The sequence below is a fragment of the Lissotriton vulgaris genome, chromosome 3_1, assembly GCF_964263255.1.
Source record: "Lissotriton vulgaris chromosome 3_1, aLisVul1.2, whole genome shotgun sequence".
Classification (NCBI taxonomy): Eukaryota; Metazoa; Chordata; class Amphibia; order Caudata; family Salamandridae; genus Lissotriton; species Lissotriton vulgaris.
In genome coordinates this window covers 550,964,140-550,986,847 of record NC_141689.1, presented here as the reverse complement: position 1 = coordinate 550,986,847, position 22,708 = coordinate 550,964,140, and the positions used below count along the sequence as shown (strand labels likewise).

General features: G+C 43.3%; 1 protein-coding gene across 1 annotated transcript in view; it reads right to left on the bottom strand.

Moving 5' to 3' along the window:
• The window catches only part of RAD17 (RAD17 checkpoint clamp loader component), a 416,585-nt gene that overhangs the window by 233,393 nt on the left and 160,484 nt on the right, over window positions 1-22,708 (bottom strand). The window lies entirely within an intron of this gene.

The window sequence follows — 22,708 nt, the reverse complement described above, 5'->3', positions numbered from 1 at the left end:
CTTTGCCACGGTTTTTGTACGCGCTTCAGAACACGTTTGATGTCATCCCGGCGAGTTACTTCCGGGAGGTGGAGAGTCTGCAGAGGCGGTTGATATGGGGTGGACGTCCGCGCATCGCCCTTGCCAAACTGACGCTTCCCTGGTATGACGGCGGTATCGCACTTCCGGATATCAAGCGATACTTCTGGGCCTCCCAGCTGGGAGCGATTAATCATAGAATGTACGGCCCTGCGTTAAACCCTGCGTTTGAGATGGATAAGTGGCAGCTGCCGGGTGGAGATTACAATAGGGCGCTATACTCCAAATCTGTTGGAGGGAAACTCTCGGGAACCACTAAGATAGCGGTGCGAGTGTGGCAGTGTGCGAATGCGGCAATGGAGTGGACGGACCGATTGACCCGGGAAACTTCGCTCTATGTGTCTGAAAGACTGGGCAGCTTGTGGAGGACGAAAGGCTTTGAGAAGTGGGATATGATCGGTATTTGTAAGGTTAGGGACCTCTGGGCCAAAGATAGGATTAAGACCTTCGAGGAGTTGAAGGTAGAATATGAACTTAGTGACAAGGAGTTCTTCCTCTATGTACAGATCCGCCACGCGTTGAGTTCGGTTTTTCCTGCAGGTGTTGCTATCCCAGAATCATCCCCACTCGTTGATCGGGTGCTTGACGGATACGTTCCAGACAGCACTATCTCTTTGATATATAAGAAATTGATTAACGATCGTACAGACCTGTTGGTGCACCTCAGAGAGGTTTGGACCAGTGATGGTTTAGAGCTGGATGATGAGGACTGGCAATCCGCAATATCCTCTCCCAAGGAGGTCATGATTCCAGCCCGTCTGTGCAGCTTAAGATCCTGCATCGGATTTACGTGACTGGCCCTCGCCAGATTCGTATGGGTTATTCTGTGGATGGGTTGTGTAAGCGTGGATGCGGCTTAACTGGTACTTTCCTCCACATAATTGGGAGTGCCCGGAGGTGGTAGTGTTTTGGAATCGAGTGCATGCAGTGATGGAGGAGGTCACGGGTGTTCCACTGCTGCCCGAAGCCAGGCGTTGTTTGCTGAACGTTTGGGAACCGACTGATTATGATGTGGCACAGACTCGGTGGGCGACCCATGGGAATATGGTCGCCAAGAGAGATATAGCACAGTTGTGGGGGTCCCAGAGGCCGCCCACTGTCTCGGCATGGAAGGAGAACATGGATTGGTGTATATTTCGGGAGAAAACGGTGTATGTGGCGCACGGCAGACCGAGGAAGTGGGGTAAAATTTGGGGCCAGTGGAACTCGTACCGGGGTGATGTTTGTACACCTCCCCTCAACGATATTCCGGATGTAACTCTTTCCCTCTGACCCGACAATCCTAGTGTTGTCTAGTCCTAATGTATTTTGACTCTGTTTCCCCCCTGCCCCCCCCCCCTTTCTGCACCGATAATTTGTATTAAATTGTAATGCGCTTTCTTTCCACCCTTCAACACGTATCCAGCTGTATTGCCTTCTATTGCCTTGTTTGTTTGGTTTTTATTGTCAATAAAAAGAGTTAAAAAAAAAAACTAGAAGTGTGTGGGTATGAACAAGTGTTGAATTATGGTACCAAGGTAGGATTCAATGGTGGAAAAAATATGAGGGCCTGTGGGACCTACAGCCGCCAGTGGGGAGCAGGGAGATCACATGTGTTCCAAGAGCAGTAAGTTAGATTAACCGCACATCTTCAAGGGTGCCCTTTCATGGGCCAATGCGAGGATGCTGATGGGGGAAGGAAAGGTGGTGTGATGCCTTGGTCAGAGGATCCGTGATGGAGTGAGCTTAAGTCACAGATGAAGTCAGGGAAAGGCGAGAGGGGGAGGCATTATAGTGTTTACATATGTAAGGTGTGTAAAAAAACAGCATAACAAAGCATAACAATAAATAACTCTGTAAATGATTCATAGAAAAGTATCTGTTGACTGAGGTGACACTCCAGATTGATGCAAGGAGCTCTGTACATATTGATCTGAGAGGAGCATGTCATCATTAGTTGTAAAGAGGTGGGGGCATTTCTCGTTGTCAGTACTAATGTTGTGAGGTGCAATGTCCGCAGCCGCCTGCAGGGCCTGCCGCTTGTCTGCAATGATCTGTTCAAAATTCAGGGGTGCCGTTGTGGCTGATCGCTAGGTACCCAGAGTGCGGGACTGGCTTAGGCCTCCTTCGCCTTGGTTTAGTCAAGGAGGGGGGTGTCCAATATGGTTTGCTGTTTTGGGACCGTATTGCTTGTCTGCCCAGTCCCAAGCTTTCTTCAGATCTATAAAGAAAAGGGTGGTGTCATTTGCAATTATATTTAGAAGGGCCGGTAAAAAGTAGTGAGTACTGGACCTGCTGTAGGCACAAGCCATGTATGACCCCCAGGAAGGATGACCTGATCTGCTGGACTGCTCTGGTATAATCAAGAAAGAGCATTATCACCTTGTCCCCCACACTGAGTGGACCTGTTCGATGAGCTTCTCTGCTCTGAGGAGGGCGTCCCGGTCCTTAAAGAGAAGTAGGAGGAGGCTACGTATATGGACGCCCATCTAGCGCCCACGTTTTGCTCGGTGTGTTGAGTGAGGTGAGTTTCCTGTAGGAACGTGACTTGCACACATTGGCGCTCCAAATATATCAAAACCTGTCTGATCTTCCGTGGTTTGTTCAGTCCTCTGATCTTCCATGTAAGTAGGGTCAGCGGTCTATATGTCTGCACCATAGTGTGTCCTAGTGAAGCATCTTATAAAGTGGGACAGGATATAATACTCCGTGTCAAGCAGTGTAACTGTCGTGTCAATTCGGTCAGTACCAGTGAAAACTAATTTCGGCCCCAACGTGTACGCACCACCCTCCCATTTCAACACCCGAATTGTGTCAGAGACATTAACTTCCCAGAGAGGACCCTTTCAAAGCCCTCCATCCCCTCCCCCTTTAGACATCATAACTTTATAGAAAAAATGTGGTGCACACATGGGAGCGCAAATGGCCCACCGTATACCCCCGCAGTGTGATACATGTGGAAGGAGGCCTCCCGTCAGTGATAGTCGGTGAGTTAACATAGGGTCTACTTGAAAGTCCTTACACGCTGCTCTTTTGCAGTATGGGATCTCTAGTAATTTTCCTGATCCAGCTCGACAAGGGAGGCACTATGTAAAGGTATCTGATCATTAGCAGCCTTGTTGTTCCGCCCTGTAATCTATGAAAAGTCTATGGGACCATGATGAACAATGTGGTGTTAAGTTGGGTCATCCAGACCAGAGGTAAGTGCCTGTTTGCCAGGATCCCCCCTGGGAGATTTTCGTTGGTTGCCTGCCCTCTCCCGCTGTTGTAGGAACTGTTGTAGACTCTTTGGATCTCCGAAGACTTTTGGGCTGCCGTCTATTGTTATCTTGACGCGAGCCGAGTATCGCATGACATAGGCGATATTCACATCCTGGAGCTTTCTTTTCATCAGTAGAAATTTCTTTAGCTCTTCTTGGACCAATGCCGTGAAGTCCGAGTAGATGGAGACCTCTGCACCCACATATCTGAGGGTCTGTAGTTCCCTGCAGCGACCCAATGCTGCATCACAGTCTCTGTAGTTCAGGATCCTTGCTATAATGGGGCAAGGCCTCACCCCAGGTGGCGGCTGAGGTACAAGGGGTCAGTAAGCTCGCTCTACCACAAATATGGCTTAAAAGGTATCTCTCCCGAATAGGTCGACTAATAGCTTTTCTGTGAATCGCTCCATATTGCCTGTATTTGTGGACTCAGCAATTCCGGAAATTCGGAGGGTATTGCATCTGGAACATGCTTCCAGGTTCTAGGCCTTGGCGTGGAGGGATTTCAGCACTTCCTCCATCTTCTTCTCGGTCTCTGCAGTTATGCGCTGCGCGTCCTCTGTAACGGACACTCTGTGCTCCACCTTTGAGACGTTCTGCGGGTTTGTCCTTTTTCTCCGACAGTCTATCCATGCGGTATACAAGAGCATCTAATTTCCCATCAATGGCCATCAAAGTAACCTGTATTGTGGCGAGGATCTGGTGCAGGTCCCCTCTGATCACTGAGTCCTGGGACTCCGTGTCTACACCCATCGTCATTTGGTCCTCCCATTGCTGCCCCTGGGGCTTGCACTTCTCAAATTGTAGTCTTGATTGTGTTTTATCCATTTTCCCCATGCCTTTGTTTGTATAGCACACAGGGGGGGTTAGAGGTGATGATACCTTCTCTGAATGGCCCACAGAGGTACAATAGACCAGTCAGTGGTGCCTCTTCTCTTCTGTGTGACCCGATGGAGCCTAAAAGTGTTTAGTAGGAGCAGCTGAGTGGGAACCAAACTAGGAGCTGTCTGCGATGTTCCTCCACCCATTCCAGCTCGTGTAATTTCAATCCCAGTACCAGGACAAATGGTGCACCACAGTGCAGACGGAGCGTTTTGGGTTGCAGGACCACTGCAGCTATCTATGTAGACATAAGGTGGGTCCAAGAGCCCCTTCAATTGTTATTGAGAGGATGGCAGTGGTCTCATTCTAGGCATTTGATAATGGTTCTGATGAGTGCAGCAAAGGTGCAGCGCAGTTTGCCTGGTTGTTAGTGTGGGCTAGGTGTGCACAGAGCAGGTCGACAGTGACTGCGGGCCGCTGTCTGGCCTCCAATTCTTCCCTGCAGTGGTGCTCAATGCGCAGGCTCTCTAGGAGCAGATGTGATCAAAGCCTGAGGCGGCAGGCAGACTAGAAGGAGGGAGGAGGAGGAGCACCACCACCCCGGTCGCGCGGGCCCCCACCGCGGAGACAGTACCAGACAAGGACTCCGGCTCGGCACAGCACAGAGTTCCACGGTATGTCACGCCCACACTCACCGGCACGGGACCGCACTCCCGCTAGCGATGGTCTGGGGAAGCTCGCCTTGCATCAGCAGTAGTTGTCGCTCCGGCACCGGGCACACTCTTATTGCGTCAGCCGGCGCGGCCACTCCCTAGCCCGCCCAATTTCAGCCTCTGATGTTGCACTGCCTCTGGTGCTCTGATTCAAATTTCTGTCCCCCAGTCATACTGGAGCCCCTCAGGTGCACCAGGACGAGTGTCAGAGAGCACCGTAGTTGATGTATAGCGCAGGATATTGCAAAATAGGTGTGGCGGCCTAAGGAACTCACTTAGGAAGCAGCCAACTATGGGCCAGGTAAGCTCTGCACCCTCCGGATTGGAGACATACCAATGTGATAGTGATATTGTGTTGTAATAAATATACTAGACTCTGCTAAATCCTGTGTGGTTTTCTTTAATCTAATCTACACTAAAGATTAAACTAGGAAAACAAGTTGCTTAACACTCCTTCAAGATAAGCCTGAAGGCTGCTCGCCACAGCTACCACTTTGAGAGCTTTCTATAGTTACCAAAGACCACTAAAATCACCATAAGGCTTGCCTGGATTAGTGCAAGGTGCACCACTTGAATAAGTGTGCACCATATACTAAGCCAACCTCCTATAATTTCCATATGAGTTTCACTAATGCACAACCTGCATGGGAGACTTTTCCCTTTCAAGACAGTGGAGGAGTTCCAAGGCGGGCGTTCAAACTATATTGTGCTGTAAGGGCGCAGATGAAAGATTCTAAATATGCCTGCTGTTGTAAGTACTGCTGACTTACTAGGGCCAAGTCTCTCATCAATCACCCTTGCCAGCTTTCATTACCTGCTGCCCAAAATGGTTGTGCTTAGGAAAACGAGCATTTATTGTCGAATATATAAGTAGTAACATGCAACCAAAACGTTTTCTTATATTCAGGGTTTGTCTGTTTGTCCTCTATCTCCATAGTGAGAGGGGTGGCAAGACATGGCTGTATTCCATTTGTGTACTAAGATAGCATATTTACTTTAAGCCTCTAATAATTGTTTCTGCAGGGTCTGTAGCTGTTTTGTCTTCAAGTGTTTTAAGTGTGGTATTCACAATTATCAGTTCTTCCCCTAACATCCTTGTCACTGCAGGTGTTCTAAAACTATGACTATAAATAGCTCCTTTAAGTGCTTTCAATTGAGGGAGTCGGAGCCTGACCATGGCAGGATGGCTGCACCGTAGAGGAGCTCTGGGGACAGGTGAAAGAATTTGGTCACATCCTGGTGTATGAGACCTCATACCCAACAACAGTCACTGATGAAGGGCTGCACAGAACAGAATTAATATTGGGGCAGTAGAAGGTGAATTAAGTAATAGCACTGGTTCCCCTCTCACACCAGATACAGCGCACTCAGCAGTATTCTCCAGGCCACCTGCTGAAACAAATCACTTCACAGAAGCTCAATGGAGACCCTAGAAGGAGCGCCTCCATTAGTGAGGAGGTAAAAGAGACGGGGGTGCTAGCTGATAACCACTGGTACACGTACTGAAATGCACAGGGCCTTAAGGGCAGACTGACATGGGAGAGGTGCAGCCTGACGCAGCTGGGAAAAACAAAAGGCAGGCCACTCCAATCAACGTTCCTCCAGAGTCTGAAACCTGGCCGTTCACAACACCGGTATTTGCCAGGTGGATTGTTATACGACCACAGGAGAGGGAAGTACTCACTCTTCTGACGAATAAGCAGTGGAATCATCAAACGCTATGGCACCAACGCACCTACAACACACTGAAACCAGCAGGAACTAAGGCCCAGTGAGGTGAAGTGCAAATAACTGCAGAGGCAAGTAATTACAAAGCATGAAGCGGGTATCAGCACATTGGAAAGGCTCCGGATGTTCCCTGCACACCAAAAAACAAGCCTTCAATCCTAGTAGGCCTCAGAAATGCCAAAGCAGGAACTGCCGTCCGTTCTCCTCCAAAGTGGAGTTTCATAAAGACTTATGCTTACTCTAACAGGATCACTAAGCTAAAGATCTGAAAGCAGTATACTTCTCCAAGAACTGGATGCTAGCTATACCAGATTACTTGGAGGGCTAACAGTGTCTGCTAAAAAGCTAGTTGGCAGTGCGCACTCCAGAATCGGGATAAGTTACATAAATTAGGCCATATGAAAGCCCTAAAAACCTGAGTTACAATACTTGTCCCTGCCCTACCTATGATACCAGCTATTATTGGAGCAAGAGAGAAGACATGAGACTAAGACACAGTCCTCCTTACCCTTGCTAGCTTCACTGCAGTCTCCCCCATAAAAGGACGAAAAGTGAATGGGAAGGGCACCTGAAAACAGGACTTTAGAGTCGGGTACAAGCACTCTGAATCACAGGAGATAATCCAAGATATCACTCTCAGTCTGGCATTGTGAACACTGCTCCAGTTAGAATACTTCATGATTCATCATTTACCATTTCTAACTCGAAACACCATCATTAGCAATAGATCCCTGAGGCGCTGCACCTGAGACTGATTTACACAAAGCCTCTGTAAAGGATGGAACCTGTCACTGACAAAAACCAAAGTATAAAAATACTCTAAAAACATTCCCAGAATTCTGAGGAAAATGAAATTCCTCCTTCCGAAGACAGCCTGAAGATAGCAGTCACAGCACTCATTCTGTGACATCTGGAGTACTGCAACATTCTCTATATCAACATCCAGAAGAGACATTTGGTCAGACTCCAGATCGTACAGAATGCGGCAGTCAGGTTGCCAACAGGTACACCCAGGTTTGTCTCTGTGAGGTTGGGACTCAGAATTCTTCACTGGCTTCCTGTCAAGCAACAGGTACAGTTCAAGGCTCTGTGTATTGTTTTTAAGGCCCTTAATGGTGTTGGTCCTGATTTCTTGAAACATGCCCTACAATGGTATGTTCCTGGAAGAGTTTTGCGCTCTACGCAAACCAAACAAGTGATCCTTCCCCCCTATAACAAGGCCAGTTGGGGTGGTAGGAGCTTCCGTTACTGTACCACTAAGGCATGGAATGGCCTGCCTTTCCATCTTAGAAGCTCAACTGAGCTACTCCCCTTCAGGAAAGAATTAAAAACATGGCTATTCACCTGAACAGTTACTTCTGATTTTCTCTAGGTAGGTAACACACAGCGCCAGGACTCGTCAGGGTAACAGAGCGCTTTAGAAGTCTCATTACCATTAACAAGGATCCATCGACCCAAGCAAATGCTGCTACTCTAGATGGGCTAACTGCAGAACTGTCCAAGATTGGTGTGTCAATACAAAAAAATTATGGATGCCAGACTAGCCGAAGAATCAGATGAATTGAAGTCACCCCGAAGTGAGCTAGCTCCCTTCCATACAGTGATAAAAAAGAATTGCATCAGAATGGGGTCTTGAGATGGGCATCGAAGAGTAAGATCTTAGATCTGAAAGTAGGAGAGGACCTCTTTGGTTACCTGAATAACATAATTCAAAGCTCCTCAAACACATTTTGTGAAGCTACTTAGGTTCCAAAGGGCATCCAGAATTTAACAAAGAAATGCTCAGTCTTCAAACTTACAGCCCCCAGTTAATTATAAGTTTACTCAGACAGCAGCATGCACATGCCATATTGCAAGCAGCAAAATAGAGGAATGGACTGTTTTTCATTAGATCGCTTTCTGTTTCACATCCCAGTTGACTACACATTTGAAACAAATACCCTAAAGAGAATCCTCTGCGCCATTGATCTGAGATTGAGTTAGAGGCAAATAAATAACAAGTATTATCTCCTAATGTTAGCAGGGAGGGTGATCACAATAGACAGTAAGAAAATTCTGGATGCCCTAGATTCAACTTTAATGAAAATTGAACCAGCCTCTTCTCATGCGACCTCGAATAAAGGACACCAACTGTTGAAAGGACATGTAATACTAGCAAAAGTCACAGGAGGTGTAGATACATGTGACAGATGATGATCTTACAGGGACAGCATGCATCAGATGGTAGAAACCCTGAATAAAGACACAGATAAGTCCACATTGTAGGAAGCTCACCTCTCTATATGGTGCACCACAAAGGGGTACACTGTGCAGAGAGGTCGAAGAGACCCTTATTGGTTTACAGAAGGACAAGTAGATAATACAAATGCTCTATTTTGAGGTATGTGGGTGAGCAGTTAGGCTTATCAGAGGGTGGTACTAAACATTTGTTGTACACAAGGCAATAAATGATACACACACTCAGTTTCAGTTTAAATCTGTATTCAATCTATGTACAGACATCATAAAATCACAAATCTGTCGATTAAATCACATAAAAACTCATTAAGTAAAAAAGCATGAAACATTCTTAAAACCTTATTCAACTTTTTTGATTTGTTATTAAAACCAAAATCGTCGGTACAATTTAATTTGTGAAGATAGAGTCTTAATTCATCATAGCAAACCCCTAGCCCTTCTAATCCTCCACAAGGCCCATAAAAAGGAAGCCACAAAATAACAGACATGTGGGTTCGAGAGAGCTTTCAGAAAACGCAGTGCCACTCTGCATTGCAAGAAATGTTTCTGCCTTAAAATTGGGAGGAGGAACCTTTTTCTTTCGTTAAAATAAAACTTACATGAAAGAACAAATGTAGGTCAGACTGTGGTGATACGTTATCACAGGGACAGGGCCCTACATATGCGTGCTTGTACCTTTTCTTTTGGAACCCCAAAATCAATGGATTTACATTCAGGTGGAAGAGCAGCAGAATAAATCTGTGTTGGGCTACTGTTAGGTAAGAAAGGTAACAGTACCCTTTTTCTGATCTTTGTGGAATTTGATTATAGACTGCAAGCGCCTAGGAATGCCTGCTCTTTTCCCAGCAGTCACGGTTGGCCTTAAGCAAAAAAGGTGAATTATTCTGTTTAGGGACCTTAAACAGGTTGTTGGGTTCCTAAAGAGGTCTCCCAGCCCTATTGCATTCAATTCAATCTTCACATATCGGAGCAAGCCAATCCTGCTATGGCCCTCGAGCCCAAAGCAATTCACACACTCAATGAATGAAGTTGAGACCAAATTAGAAAAATAGTATTTCTTTTTATATAAATATTACACTTAAAACTTCGGGTACAAGGTAAATACGTTTCGCAATACGAGAAAATTACGGTAAATGTAGTATAATATATATATATATATATATATATATTCACAGAAAAAACCATAGGTTATAGACCATATATAGTTAGGAATTTGCATTTACAAAACCTTGAAAATTCACTGAAAAAACCATAGGTTATAGACCATATATAGTTAGGGATTAGCATTTAAAAAACCTTATTTTATTTGCATAAAACCATTGAAATTCCATATATAGTTAGTTGAACTAACTATATATCGCGGACCCGCAATCCACTGCTAATGATGTCACATATTACATCATTCATGACATGGTCAGTGACATCACTGATGACATCACTGATGACATCTCAAATGACATCACTGATGACATCACTGATGACATCACTGAGGACAACACCCAGTGACTGTATGTTTCTGTAAAGTTAAAATATGTCTTACATATTGAAGAATGAGTGGATGTATAAGTGTCTGGATGAAGGATTTAGTAGGTGCATGACTGACTGTATGAGAGAATGATTAAATGTGTCTCACTGAGTGTATGGGTTAGTGATTACAGTGTCTTAATTTGGCAATCATTATTTATGTTGTTCTGTAAACTGCTGCATGTTTAAATCAGTAGCTATATCAGTAACTATATGGGTTATTGAATGGTTGCCCAAGTATTTGTATGGGAGACTGAGTATGTGTGTGGGTGGCTGGGAGGTGTATAACTCTGTGCATAGATGTGTGAGCAGTTGATTCCCTAGGTATATGGGTTCAAAAGTGCATGTAGAAACAGCTGTATGGACAGTTGACTGTGTGCATGAGTATATTGGTGAGTGAATGGATATCTCAGTGCTACATGTCAAAGTAAGTACATATGTAAAACACACTCCATGTGAGAGTTGACATATATAAATAACTGAACATAAGAGCCAGTGAATGTGTGAGTGGCTGTATGAATCATTGTGAACTTGTATCAAGGATTGTATAAAAGAGTACATATGTGTTACTATATGTTTGAATAAGTAAGGTGTGTATAACTGTATAGTTGAGGAAATGGAGATGTGATTGATTCTTTGCATGACTGACTAGGTGTGTGAGTAACTCCATGGATGTGTGACAGTCTGTGAGTGCCTGTTTACACTGAGTGTATCTAAGGTTATATTAGAGTCTGAAGATGTATTATCACATAAATGATATCATCAGTGATGTAATCAGTAATGTCAAATGAGATGTCAGTGATGTCATCAGTGATGTCATTTGAGATGTCATCAGTGATGTCATTTGAGATGTCATCAGTGATGTCATCAGTGATGTCACTGACCATGTCATGAATGATGTAATATGTGACATCATTAGCAGTGGATTGCGGGTCCGCGATATATAGTTAGTGCAACTAACTATATATGGAATTTCAATGGTTTTGTGCAAATAAAATAAGGTTTTTTAAATGCTAATCCCTAACTATATATGGTCTATAACCTATGGTTTTTTCAGTGAATTTTCAAGGTTTTGTAAATGCAAATTCCTAACTATATATGGTCTATAACCTATGGTTTTTTCTGTGAATTTCAATGGTTTTTTAAAAGCTAATATCTATAGCTGTAAAATATATTCTTTATTAAGTGACGTATCACGTAGCCCGTGAGACGCCTCATGATGCATCGCATAACCGTGACGTATCGTCTCTGCAGCGCAAACCAAACCCAAAACATAAGCGCGCCAGAACACGCTTAAAGATATATATATATATTTTTTTAACCTTAATTAGACAAAATCCACACGTGCACATATCACAAACGTTCAAAAAACACAATATGTCGGACTCCCGTTACGCTGCCGGTTAGCTGCCCGGTTAACGTACCAGGAAGCACCTTTACCGCGAAAAATCGCAATTTTGTTTTTCCTTTTGCCCCGCAGGGAACTTTAATAGCCCCCTCATCAATCCTAGGGGTTCAGGAGGGGTCTGCCTTACCCCTTTCATTCATTTACACCTTTTTTTTTTCCACCTCTTGTCTCTCGATCCTACCGAGAGACAAGATGGCGGCCGCTCCGGACTGTTTACAATGTTGACAGCCAATCAGCTACTCCTCAGACTCCCGTTACACTGCCGGTTAGCTTCCCGGTTAGCTGTCCGGTTCGCGTACTAAGGCGCGTCTCTATGGCGAAAAAATCGGATTTTTTTTTTTTTTTTTTTTTGGCCCCGCGTGGCTTTATAATATCCCCCTCATCAATCCTATGGGGTCAGAAGGGGTCTACCTTGCCCTCTTTCCTTCATTTCCCCCTTTGTTTTGGTCTCCTCTTGTCTCTCGATCCTACCGAGAGACAAGATGGCGGCCGCTCCGGACTGTTTACAATGTTGACAGCCAATCAGCTACTCCTCAGACTCCCGTTACACTGCCGGTTAGCTTCCCGGTTAGCTGCCCGGTTCGCTTACCAAGACGCGTCTCTACGGCGAAAAATCGGATTTTTTTTTTTTTTGGGGCCCCGCGTGGCTCTATAATATCCCCCTCATCAATCCTAGGGGGTCAGAAGGGGTCTACCTTGCCCCCTTTCCTTCATTTCCCCCTTTGTTTTGGCCTCCTCTTGTCTCTCGATCCTACCGAGAGACAAGATGGCGGCCGCTCCGGACTGTTTAGAATGTTGACAGACACCGGAGAACCAATCAGCTTCGCTTCGCAAAGTTCCGATACGCGAAAAGTTCGCTAACCGGATCGCTACCCGGAGCGCTGTTACAGATATATATCTTGTTTTAAACGTTAATTTCTCAAAATCCACTGAAGCACATATATTGAGACCTAGCAAAGGCACATCGGGCTAACAGCCCCTACAATTTTGCCAAGTTTCGTGGAAATCTATTCAGCCGTTCGGGCTAAAAGTGAGGCCAACCGCCCTATGGAAATTAACATGGGAAAAACGCGTTTTGGGACCCCCCCTTTTTTCTCAGCCCCCCCTTGACGAACCCCCCCCAAATTTCCAGGAGCTGCTCAGAAACAAAATGTGCCATTTTCCTGAAAATTTCAGCCAATTCCGTCCACAAACGCCAAAGTTATTAGGCATAGAATTTTCAGAAATCCCATAGAGAAAAAATCCTAACTATATATACCTACTGGCTATCGCCAGTAGGTAATATATATATATATATATATATATATATACATACAGTTGTCGGTTGTGCGCAAATGCGCACAATACATTTCCTCTAGGAGGAAAAGGCAATTGACAAAAGCAATGCAATACTTTTATTGTGTAGTTACCCTTTGTGAAATAGGAAGGTTTGGGCCAAAGTCCAAAGTGCCAAGCCCAAGTTCTCGGGAGCTTCCCGGATTTCACCACCTGCTACCAAGGTGCAGAGGTACTGCTGAAAAACATTCCGGATCCAGTGTGGAGCCGGGGGAGGATTCTAAGATAATGAACTGCGGCTAGATATTGTCTCAACCAGATAAGGCGTTACCAAAGGTAAGAAACCTGTCCTTTATTCCCAGTAGGAACACAGCATTATTGTGCTCTCGATTGATATTGAGAAAGACTTTGATACATTCAACTGGTAGTTCATATTGAAATCGCTAAATTGAATGCAGTTCAGTACTAGTTCACAAAATTAATCAAATGCTCATTTTCGAGCCTTACACTCCAATTCAAAACAGGGAGGTTAATATCAGAAACATTTAACGTGCACAGTGGCATCGGACAGGGATGCCCACAATGGCAAAAGGGGCTTGAATTGACTATAGAAACATCAACTTTACAGTGAGGAGAATGGGATTCATTGAGGGTATGCATACAGCTATGGGACGAAGTCCACACAACCTCTTTACACACAGATGATTTACTACTGTTTATGGAGAATGGCAAAACTTGTGTGTGCACCGCTACACAGCATCTATTGAGATTCGGTAAACTATCAGGACTGTGAGCAAACACAAACATTGCCTCTTAAACTTGGGTGGACCCCTCCTAAAAGCTAGCCTGACTGATGAAGAGTGTTACCCCGAAATCGGTCTCAGGATGCTTGTTTCTGGTCTAGGGAGGACCTAGACTGGCAGTTTGGGCTGAATTGTTCCCATGGGGAACAGGGTCAAGACTGATTTGCATATTCATAAATACTATCAAGCGACATAGCTTGCCAAGATCAACCAATGGATGCACTGTCCCCTAGGAGACGCAGGATACACCATGGGCCGTCAATTGTTGTACCCGCATGGCTACAAACAGGCACTTTATACTCCTTCCAGACACAGAATCCTAATGGGAGCTACATCGCTAATGGTCCAGGTATACCGCCCCACCAGACCGGAAACTTTTAGATACCTCAATGTTTGACATGCCGTAATGACAGCAATCCCCAGAGGTAAAGTCCTCCCTGAAGCATTCCCTTTGGAAGCTAGGTTACTTGACAACTATATGACGGGAAAAGCCATCTCACTAACATAGAAGTAGCTGATAAATAATACACCAGACACATTGATCCGGCTCTGTCAGAGTTGGGAGGCGGAGGTAGGGGACATAGGTAAGAAAGACTGGCGTAATGCTCTATCAACACGCAGAGAAGTAGCGATCAGGTCACGATTTGGTCTTGTACAACTCAAGATCTTACACAGAGCACATTTGTCATGCACAAACTAGTAAAGATGGGGAGGAAACTTGATCTTGTCTGCTAGCCTAGCTTCTATCTTATAATTTGGGACTGACCAGGGATACAGAAATATTGGACTTCAATTCTGTCCTGCATAAATAATGTGATGGGGGGGGGGGGGGGGGGGGAGTCCCCCTCTCAGACAGGTGATGTCTACTGAATGTAAGGGCATCCTCAGATCTTTGTCGGATAGAGCAAATGTGTGTCACACTGGGACTTATGATGGTCAAGAGGAATATTGTGAGTCTAAGGAGTCACAACCAAAGCTTAAAGATTGGAAACAAGATATGAACTGGTGTATGATGGCGGAAAAAGTACTTTATGAGGGTCGTGGGTGTCCACAGAAGTGGGGAAAGACCTTGGCCAGCTGGGATGGATACTGAGGTGGGGGGTGGGGGGATGACCGGCGATACTTGCCATAGGCGGGAAAACAGATGGAGGAGGAGAAGGGGATGCAAATTTGTGATAAGCCCAGACGGTTAATAAGAGGGAACAGAAACAAAGAAGCTGTATTTACCATGTACATGTGCATTAACTTAACACTGCTGATTAACAATGGATTTAACCCAGATCTGTGACTGGGGGTGAATGTTTAATTAACTCATCATTCGTTCCATCATCTGTTCTTTTAGCATTTGTCACCCTAAGTGGGAAGCGTATGCGCAGACGTGGGTCCTGTGCTCGCTACGCCACCAGATTCAAGCTAGTCTGGCTGATGAGGAGTGTTACCCCAAAACCGGTCCAGGGAGGACCTGGCCTGGAACTTCAAGCTGGACTGTTTCCATGGGGAACACGTTCAAGACAGAATTGCATATGGCTGGGTCCAAACTGGAAAGGCGTGAAGTGCAAATAAACAAGAATTTTACCCGGATCTGTGACTGAGGTTGAATGAGCCAAAAGTAAGCTACTGGAATTCTGCTAACACCATAGAACACGCCCATTCTTAAGGGTTTGAAGTGGCCAGCTAAACTGCATAATAGATCTAAGCAGACTTTGCCCATGATACAATGTTGACTTGTCACTGCACAATATCAATAACAGATGACACAATGTTATTCAAATTATAAATGTGAGAAGACAGCATATTAATACAATTATCAACAACAGCAAGCACTTTATCCAAGTTATCTTGATCAATTTGTCTTAAACGTGCAGCAGCTTTCATTTGTGACAATTTTCAAATTTCATTATATGTAGCTTAAATAAATCTTTTTCAACATGGAGACTCAGAGCTTACTAAAAAATCTGATAAGTTCATGTCTTCGGAAAGGAGAGAAAGATGTTTTTTCACTGCACACAGTGTGGAATGTTCCAACCATTGCTGGCACACATCCCCACTGGGTAGGTGGTAACAATACCTGAATGTTGCGAATGGAAATTTCGGGGGCCCAGTCAGCTTGATTTAAACCAAGAAGTGGAATTAAGAAAACTAGCATGACATCCATTTGTGTTTACTGGCCACAATAACCACCCATGAGGACCAGAAAGTGTGGAATTAAATATACCATTCTGCATTATACACTGGAGTTGTTCTCCAGTATAATTTTTCACACGTTACCAATTATCAGAGCAGACAATGAATGGAACATCCAGGGTATTTGTTCCTTTAATTTTTGAAAGTCACAGACATATAGTCTGCTGGACGGTGTCATTGAGGAAGATAATTTGTGTTGGGATTAAACATCTTCTAAACAAGGTTTCTGTCCACTGAATTTGCCACGGTTTGGTTCCCCAAATCGATTTTAGTTCAAACGTGTCCTTCCACTAATCATAGCCTTTAAGGGCTAACTGAGTAACAAACGAAGATGTATATATTAGCTTTGTTTGGGTAACCATATGTTTCTTTGGAGGTGTGAGAACTAATTTAAAGAGGTATGATGTTGGATCTGAAGTGTCATATCAAGAACATACATACATATATCTTTGTATGTTTTGGAACTCCCTTGGGAGGGCGTTGGGGACAATGTTCCCATTGTGTGTAAATAAAAAGTGTAAATTGAACATTAGTCTGGTGTAGAAAGTGATGGCCGTAATGGTGATAACAGATCAATCAGCATAATTAGCAGAATTAAGGTACAAGAACCTCTGATTCAAAAACAATATAATATTCCAGTTCCAAGAGCAGGGAGTTTACAGTTTCAACATCCCAATAATCAGAATATGACCCGGGTACTAATACATCACCCATAGAAACTTTGAACATATATGGTATCTGCAGGATCGCCGTAGGACCGAATATGTTGAAAGAAACTTTATTCCAACAATTCCATCACTTACTGGAACTGCTGAAATGTTCAGTAGGACAAGTCTCTTTTCAGTTTAAGTGACGAATCGGGGGCCAATACTCAGAAAACTAGTTCTGTAGCACAACAATCAGGGAGGTAGTGGCCATTATTAATCAACAGGAAAAAAACAGTCAGAAATCCAATCCACAGGAAAGCAAAACCAAGGAAAGTGTAATACAAACATATACCCAAGGCGGGACTAGATAATTGCGTTCCAAACATTAAAAGAAAACACATATCCGTGCTGGAGGAGTGTCTGAGAAAAACTGTCTCATAAAAAATCATCTTGAGCCATATAATACTCAGAGGCACCTAGCTGAAAAATAGGAGGCTCCCGTTTTGTAACAGGACTCGAAAAATCCAAAAGCAGTTGATCAGTATAAACAACGTCAGCTGCAGAAGATGTAGTAGTAAGAACAGTACTCATTTAGTCATGTTGCTAGTAGCGGACTCATTCTCCACCACTTCTCCAGCCGGGGAGTAACAGATTTGGTGGTGCTCATTAGCTTCAGAGAAATGTCTTGTGTAGTAGCACAAACAACCTGTGGCTTACTATTTAGAAAAGGCCACATGGTGTAATTTGACATGTTCAATGAAGACAAAGCGTTTGTCTTTAGAACCAGGAAAACGGAGGAAGGATAACAGTCCTGTGCCTTGGATGCCAAGGACAGGCAGTGTGCGTTCAGTTTGATGGCCCGAATTCCTTTTAAATCGCCACCTTCTCTCGAACGAGATCTCCAATGTTTGGAATCCAGTCGGGAAGTACTGGTTTCACATCGGTACTCGAAGAGAGAAACGACTCAATAGGTCGCTCGATTGGGTGTCAATTAACTTTTGTAGATCCTGTAAGACAGCACAATGATTATCTACGACAAAGGTCGCGGCTGCCGCCACAATGTCTGGACCGTCAAGGTCCGGAACATACATTTTAATGCCAAAAAGCACTTTGCATGGGGTCTTCCCACCCAGAGTTCTTTTAGGGAGGTTATTAAGAGCCCTCTGAACCCCGTATAGGTGATGGATCTAACTACGCCCAGTGCTAAATACTCTAGCGGTTAAGCTGTTAAGGACTGCTTCAAGTCATGATTCAACCTCTCCACAAAAGAACTGCCCTAGGGCCGGTTTGGAGAGGACTAATGAACCTGTAAATCCAGGAATGCCATAGAATTCTGGTACGTTTTTTGACGCGAAAGCCGGGCCCTGGTCCAAGTGGAATGCACTGCATGCATGTTTCCAAACAAAGACTTACATGTCTTTAATAACATCAGCCAAACGCTGTGGCCAAACCCAGAGAATCCGGGAGCAAGAATCAACTGCAACTAAAATTAATGTAAATGCAGTATCTGAGATAAGAGAACCACAATAATCCAAATAAATGCCGCCAAAAGGCTTGTTAGAAATTAATAGTTGTGTCTGCAGCGGACGAGCCACAGTGGAAGCTTTAATTTGTTGACAAATGTCACAACAAAGAACATATCTTTTGGCATGTTGATATAAGCCATGCCACTAACAATGCTGATGCAGCAGTGAAATTGTGGCTGCCAAATCTGCATATGCAGGAGCAACACCTTCATGTGCAGAAATCACTAAATCACTAAAGCAAGTCTGAGTACTAGTATTGCTAAGTGGTGGTTTGCTAGATCTGCATCCCAAATTGTGTCTTAAGGATGTATACACATCAGCAATGATTATAGGCAACTCACAATCACAGTGGACTTGTGCAACCGCTGTGAGGCACAGGCGTATAACCAGAGAAGCTGCTTCACCTTTAACGTTTGACAGAATCATTGCAGATACAATGGGAACATTTCCCATTAGTTTCATCTCCCAATATACGGCAGCAGCTGCCCCATATTAATTTTGTATCTGTTTGAGTACGTCTGGTAAGATGGACATCAAGGGAGTACTGTGGCAGATAGTATAAACAGTGGGAAAAAACTGTCCCCCAGGTGTTACAGTCTTCAATACCAGGAACCATCCAATAAGGTAAGCGCAGTCAGAATTCTGTGCTCATCTTGTGGTCCCATAAGGAGAAACACAGCTTCCATCTGTTCGATTTTTTGGGCGATCCAAAAGGGAGTTTCCTCACGATTAGTGGGTCTTTTGGCCATAACTGAATAAAAAAATTACAGGACTTATGGTAGGCACTGCAGGCAACTGGGCATGTCCTTGCAGGCCAATCCTAGCTGACCCTGCCAATAAGGTGCGCAAAACAAATTCAGTTAAGCATCTGTATAAGGTCAATAGACCAGTGTGTAAAGCTTAGGATTCTACAAAATTTTGATCAGCCATATCAGGGTGCAATGTATGTCCAGCTAATGCTGGCCAAATCGCCCCCTCATTACTATGGGGATCCAAACGTACAGGTGTAGCTACATGTGAGAGGGCACCGAGGAACCAATTTTGGTGATCCCAGAAGTTGAAAAAAATCTCAATGAGCGTATAAGGTCAATAGGCGCAGCAGGTACAGTGTACGTATGGAATGTGTAGGTATTCCCATCCAAAGCTGGAAATGTGACCCATGACAAAAAAAGTCAACATCCGCTTCTACTACAAGATAACAGGACCACATGCATTAGGAAGTCCACGTTACGATAAATATGCATAAACTGCTGGTCTGCAGTTAGCTGGAATTGCAATTGGTTGTGGCTTCTGCCATAACCTAAACAAAATGGAAAACAAAGTGTAAAACAAAATCAGGTTATATCCATTTAAACTTTCAAACTTGAAAAAGCAACAGAATTAGGTGCTTCCTAAATACTGTGGAGGATTTATCCTTACCACCATGGACGTCTCCGGTAAAAAGCGCAAGGATATTGTGGACATGCACAAGCACTACTGAGGAGATCCACAAAAAAGTACTAGAACAATAGTTGCTGGCGCCATGTTGCAAGGATTCTGCTCAGGAACCAAACTATGCTTGGGACCATGGAATATCAGTATGTAGGAACTAAGTAACCATTATACATCAGCACCTATAAGCCCAAATCATACTAGCTTATAGTGGAACACGTGCCTTCCTAATCTTCCTAGAGAGACAAGTGATTTGGCACCCCAGAACACAACACTCTCGACCCTCTCAGGGATCGTGGTAGCTTGTCATCCCCTCACTCGTACTTGTCCACAAAAATGGAAAAGAGACACGAAGGAAGCTTACAATATTTATTGAAACTATTGCGCTATAATATGCAATAACTGTGCCTCAACTAGAAAATCTATGTAGGCCAGCAATGTCATTAGCGTGATTAAAAGACCCTATACAATGAAAAGCCCTGTCATATTAGCTGACATATTGAAGCAAAGTGTTGTATTATAGATCTCTGGGAGTAGTGGCAAACCACATACCGTGGCATACTTAGATGGCTGTTTTACATCTCTGCTGACACAGTTCTTTCATCTCAGAACCTTTGCTCTGCCTGCAAATCTCTGCTCTGTGTGGTTTCAAAACGGCACGTCCAGGGTTATATGACAAAACATGTGTGCTCAAAAATAGCAGCTGGGTTTCTCTATTATGTCTAGGTGCTAGTGTCCGGCCACAGAGAATAGCACGGAGCAATGTTGTTTGACCTTGCATGGGCTTTTCCAACTAAATCCCAGGAAGAGAACAAAATACCACAACATGTGCTGATTATGTGTGAAAATACAATATGAAATAGTTTAATTCAATTTTTTTTATTCATGAATAAACTTTAATAGTTAATTTTTGTAATTTTTCTCTTGAACTATTGTAGCTGTAGAAAATGAAAATACAATATGGCACGAAAACAAGCATGATATTGGGTAACAGGTAAAAAACAAATACGGTCTACAACATGCTTAGTTAGAGTAACATAGTGTAAATGACAATGGGCTATATAGGGAACACATGACACATTCTTGTCAGAACGAGAACAATATGTATCACTAGATGACTTTGGATCGAACTTCATGCAGTGTACCACAGGATGCTTCTATGAGCCCTACTCTTTTTAAACTATATATTTCACCACTGACCAAACTGATACAAATGTCCAGGTTCTCAATTATATTGTATGCTAACGATTCCCAAATTGTGGTCTCGATCTCGGGCAACCCAGACCACACAGCCACCAAATTTGATAACTGTATGAAAAACATTGGAGACTGTATGAACAACAACTGTTTAAAATTAAATTCAGGAAAGGCAGAAGTTCTCCTATTTGGAAATAATACAACCTTTTGGTCCTTTAGTTGGTGTCCCCAAGATATGGGTACCCCGCCAAAGCAGTCAAAAAAGTAAGGAACCTAGGTATCCTTTTCAACAATAGGCTGACTTTCGACAGGTTAATAAGATTGCCTCATTCATCTTCTATATCCTAAATATAATCGGGAATATTCTCCCTTTTAGAACTATCAACCTTAAAAAGACGGTCATCACAGCAGTGATCCTGTTTAAATTGGACTATGGCAATGCCCTGTACACTAATATGCAACAAAAACTATTGACCAAACCATTACCACTGCAAAATGCTGAAGCACATTTCTTGTTCGGACTACTTAAACATCAATCAGCAACTTTTGCACTTAAAAAGCTACACTGGTTACCTATAAAAAAAAAGAGTGTATTGCCTTTAAGGCACTTCATAATACTGGACTAGAGTACCTAATACAAACAGTTTCCTGATATATCCCCACCAGATCTTTAAACTTAATGGCTGCAAAAAAAATTATAGTGCCCAAATTCAGGAAATCCCACTGGGAAAGTAAACGTTTTGTTATTTGCACAACCACAACCAAGATATGGAACTCTCTCACTCTCAAATTGAAAGAACAGACCAATCTCCTACATTTGAGGAATGCACTTAAAACCAGGCATTTTTAATCAATAAATTGGTTGTGTCCAGTTATGTTAGTATGGTACAAACCGAGTGGCCTCAAAGGAATACATAGTTTGAGAGAAATGTTAAGCAGCCATATCATAACGACTATTAATATGTAGGTTGCAATCCCCTAGGATAATAAGGTTTGGATACTCTAACAGTCCTTGTCCTAATGTGTTCAATAAGGAAGTACCAACTTGTGGCAGAGTCAAGAGGATGATAAATGAGCATTTAAATGAGTATTAAAGAGTGAACACTCAGGTGAAACAGTGCAAATCACTCGCAAACATTCAAGTGAGTTTGTAAGCATAGTTGGAAATTAAAGAACAATTAAGCGGTTCTCTATAAATCATTGCGTCCCCATCTCCTAGTCGAACAGTTTAATTAAAATAGATAACTTTATATCAAAGTAGGGTAGAGAGTTCTAAATTAGGTCCAGAGGTTTGATCTAACCAAATTTCAGCAATAAAAAGGTAGCCCCAAAAAGTAGCTTGAACATTTTGTCAGGGTGTCATGGGAGAGCAGCCTCCCAAGTAAATTTAGCTGTAGAATAAGGTGAAATATTGGTTTAAAAAGTTATGTCTAATAGTTAGGCTGTGGGGTTTTAGGTTTAAACCTATAATAACTGATAAAACCCCACTGAAAGAAAAATAGCCCTCACCGGTGAAAACATATAAACACTGAAAAAACACCTGGACAACCACAAACTAAATGCCATTCAAAGAACGGAAAAAGAGAGTGAAAGTCATTGTTTTCTTCCTGAAGGGGTCAATACAATGTAACTTTGTTATACAAGTAGCAGTAAGAAAGACTGGCCAACATTATTCAGCTTGAGTTTTGTTCTTTAGGGATGCCACTAAAATATTGTTTCTTCTTCCTTTTACTTTTTCAGGTCTAAAGATGAAGGGTTTAGTTTCATGTTTTACGTCTAGTTTAAATATTTTATAAACTATAGAGAATCAGGAAATATTAAACTCATATTTGATATTTTGGCTGCATTTGATTCTTTCACCGATAGGTAAAATGGCTGGTTTCATAAAAATCTTT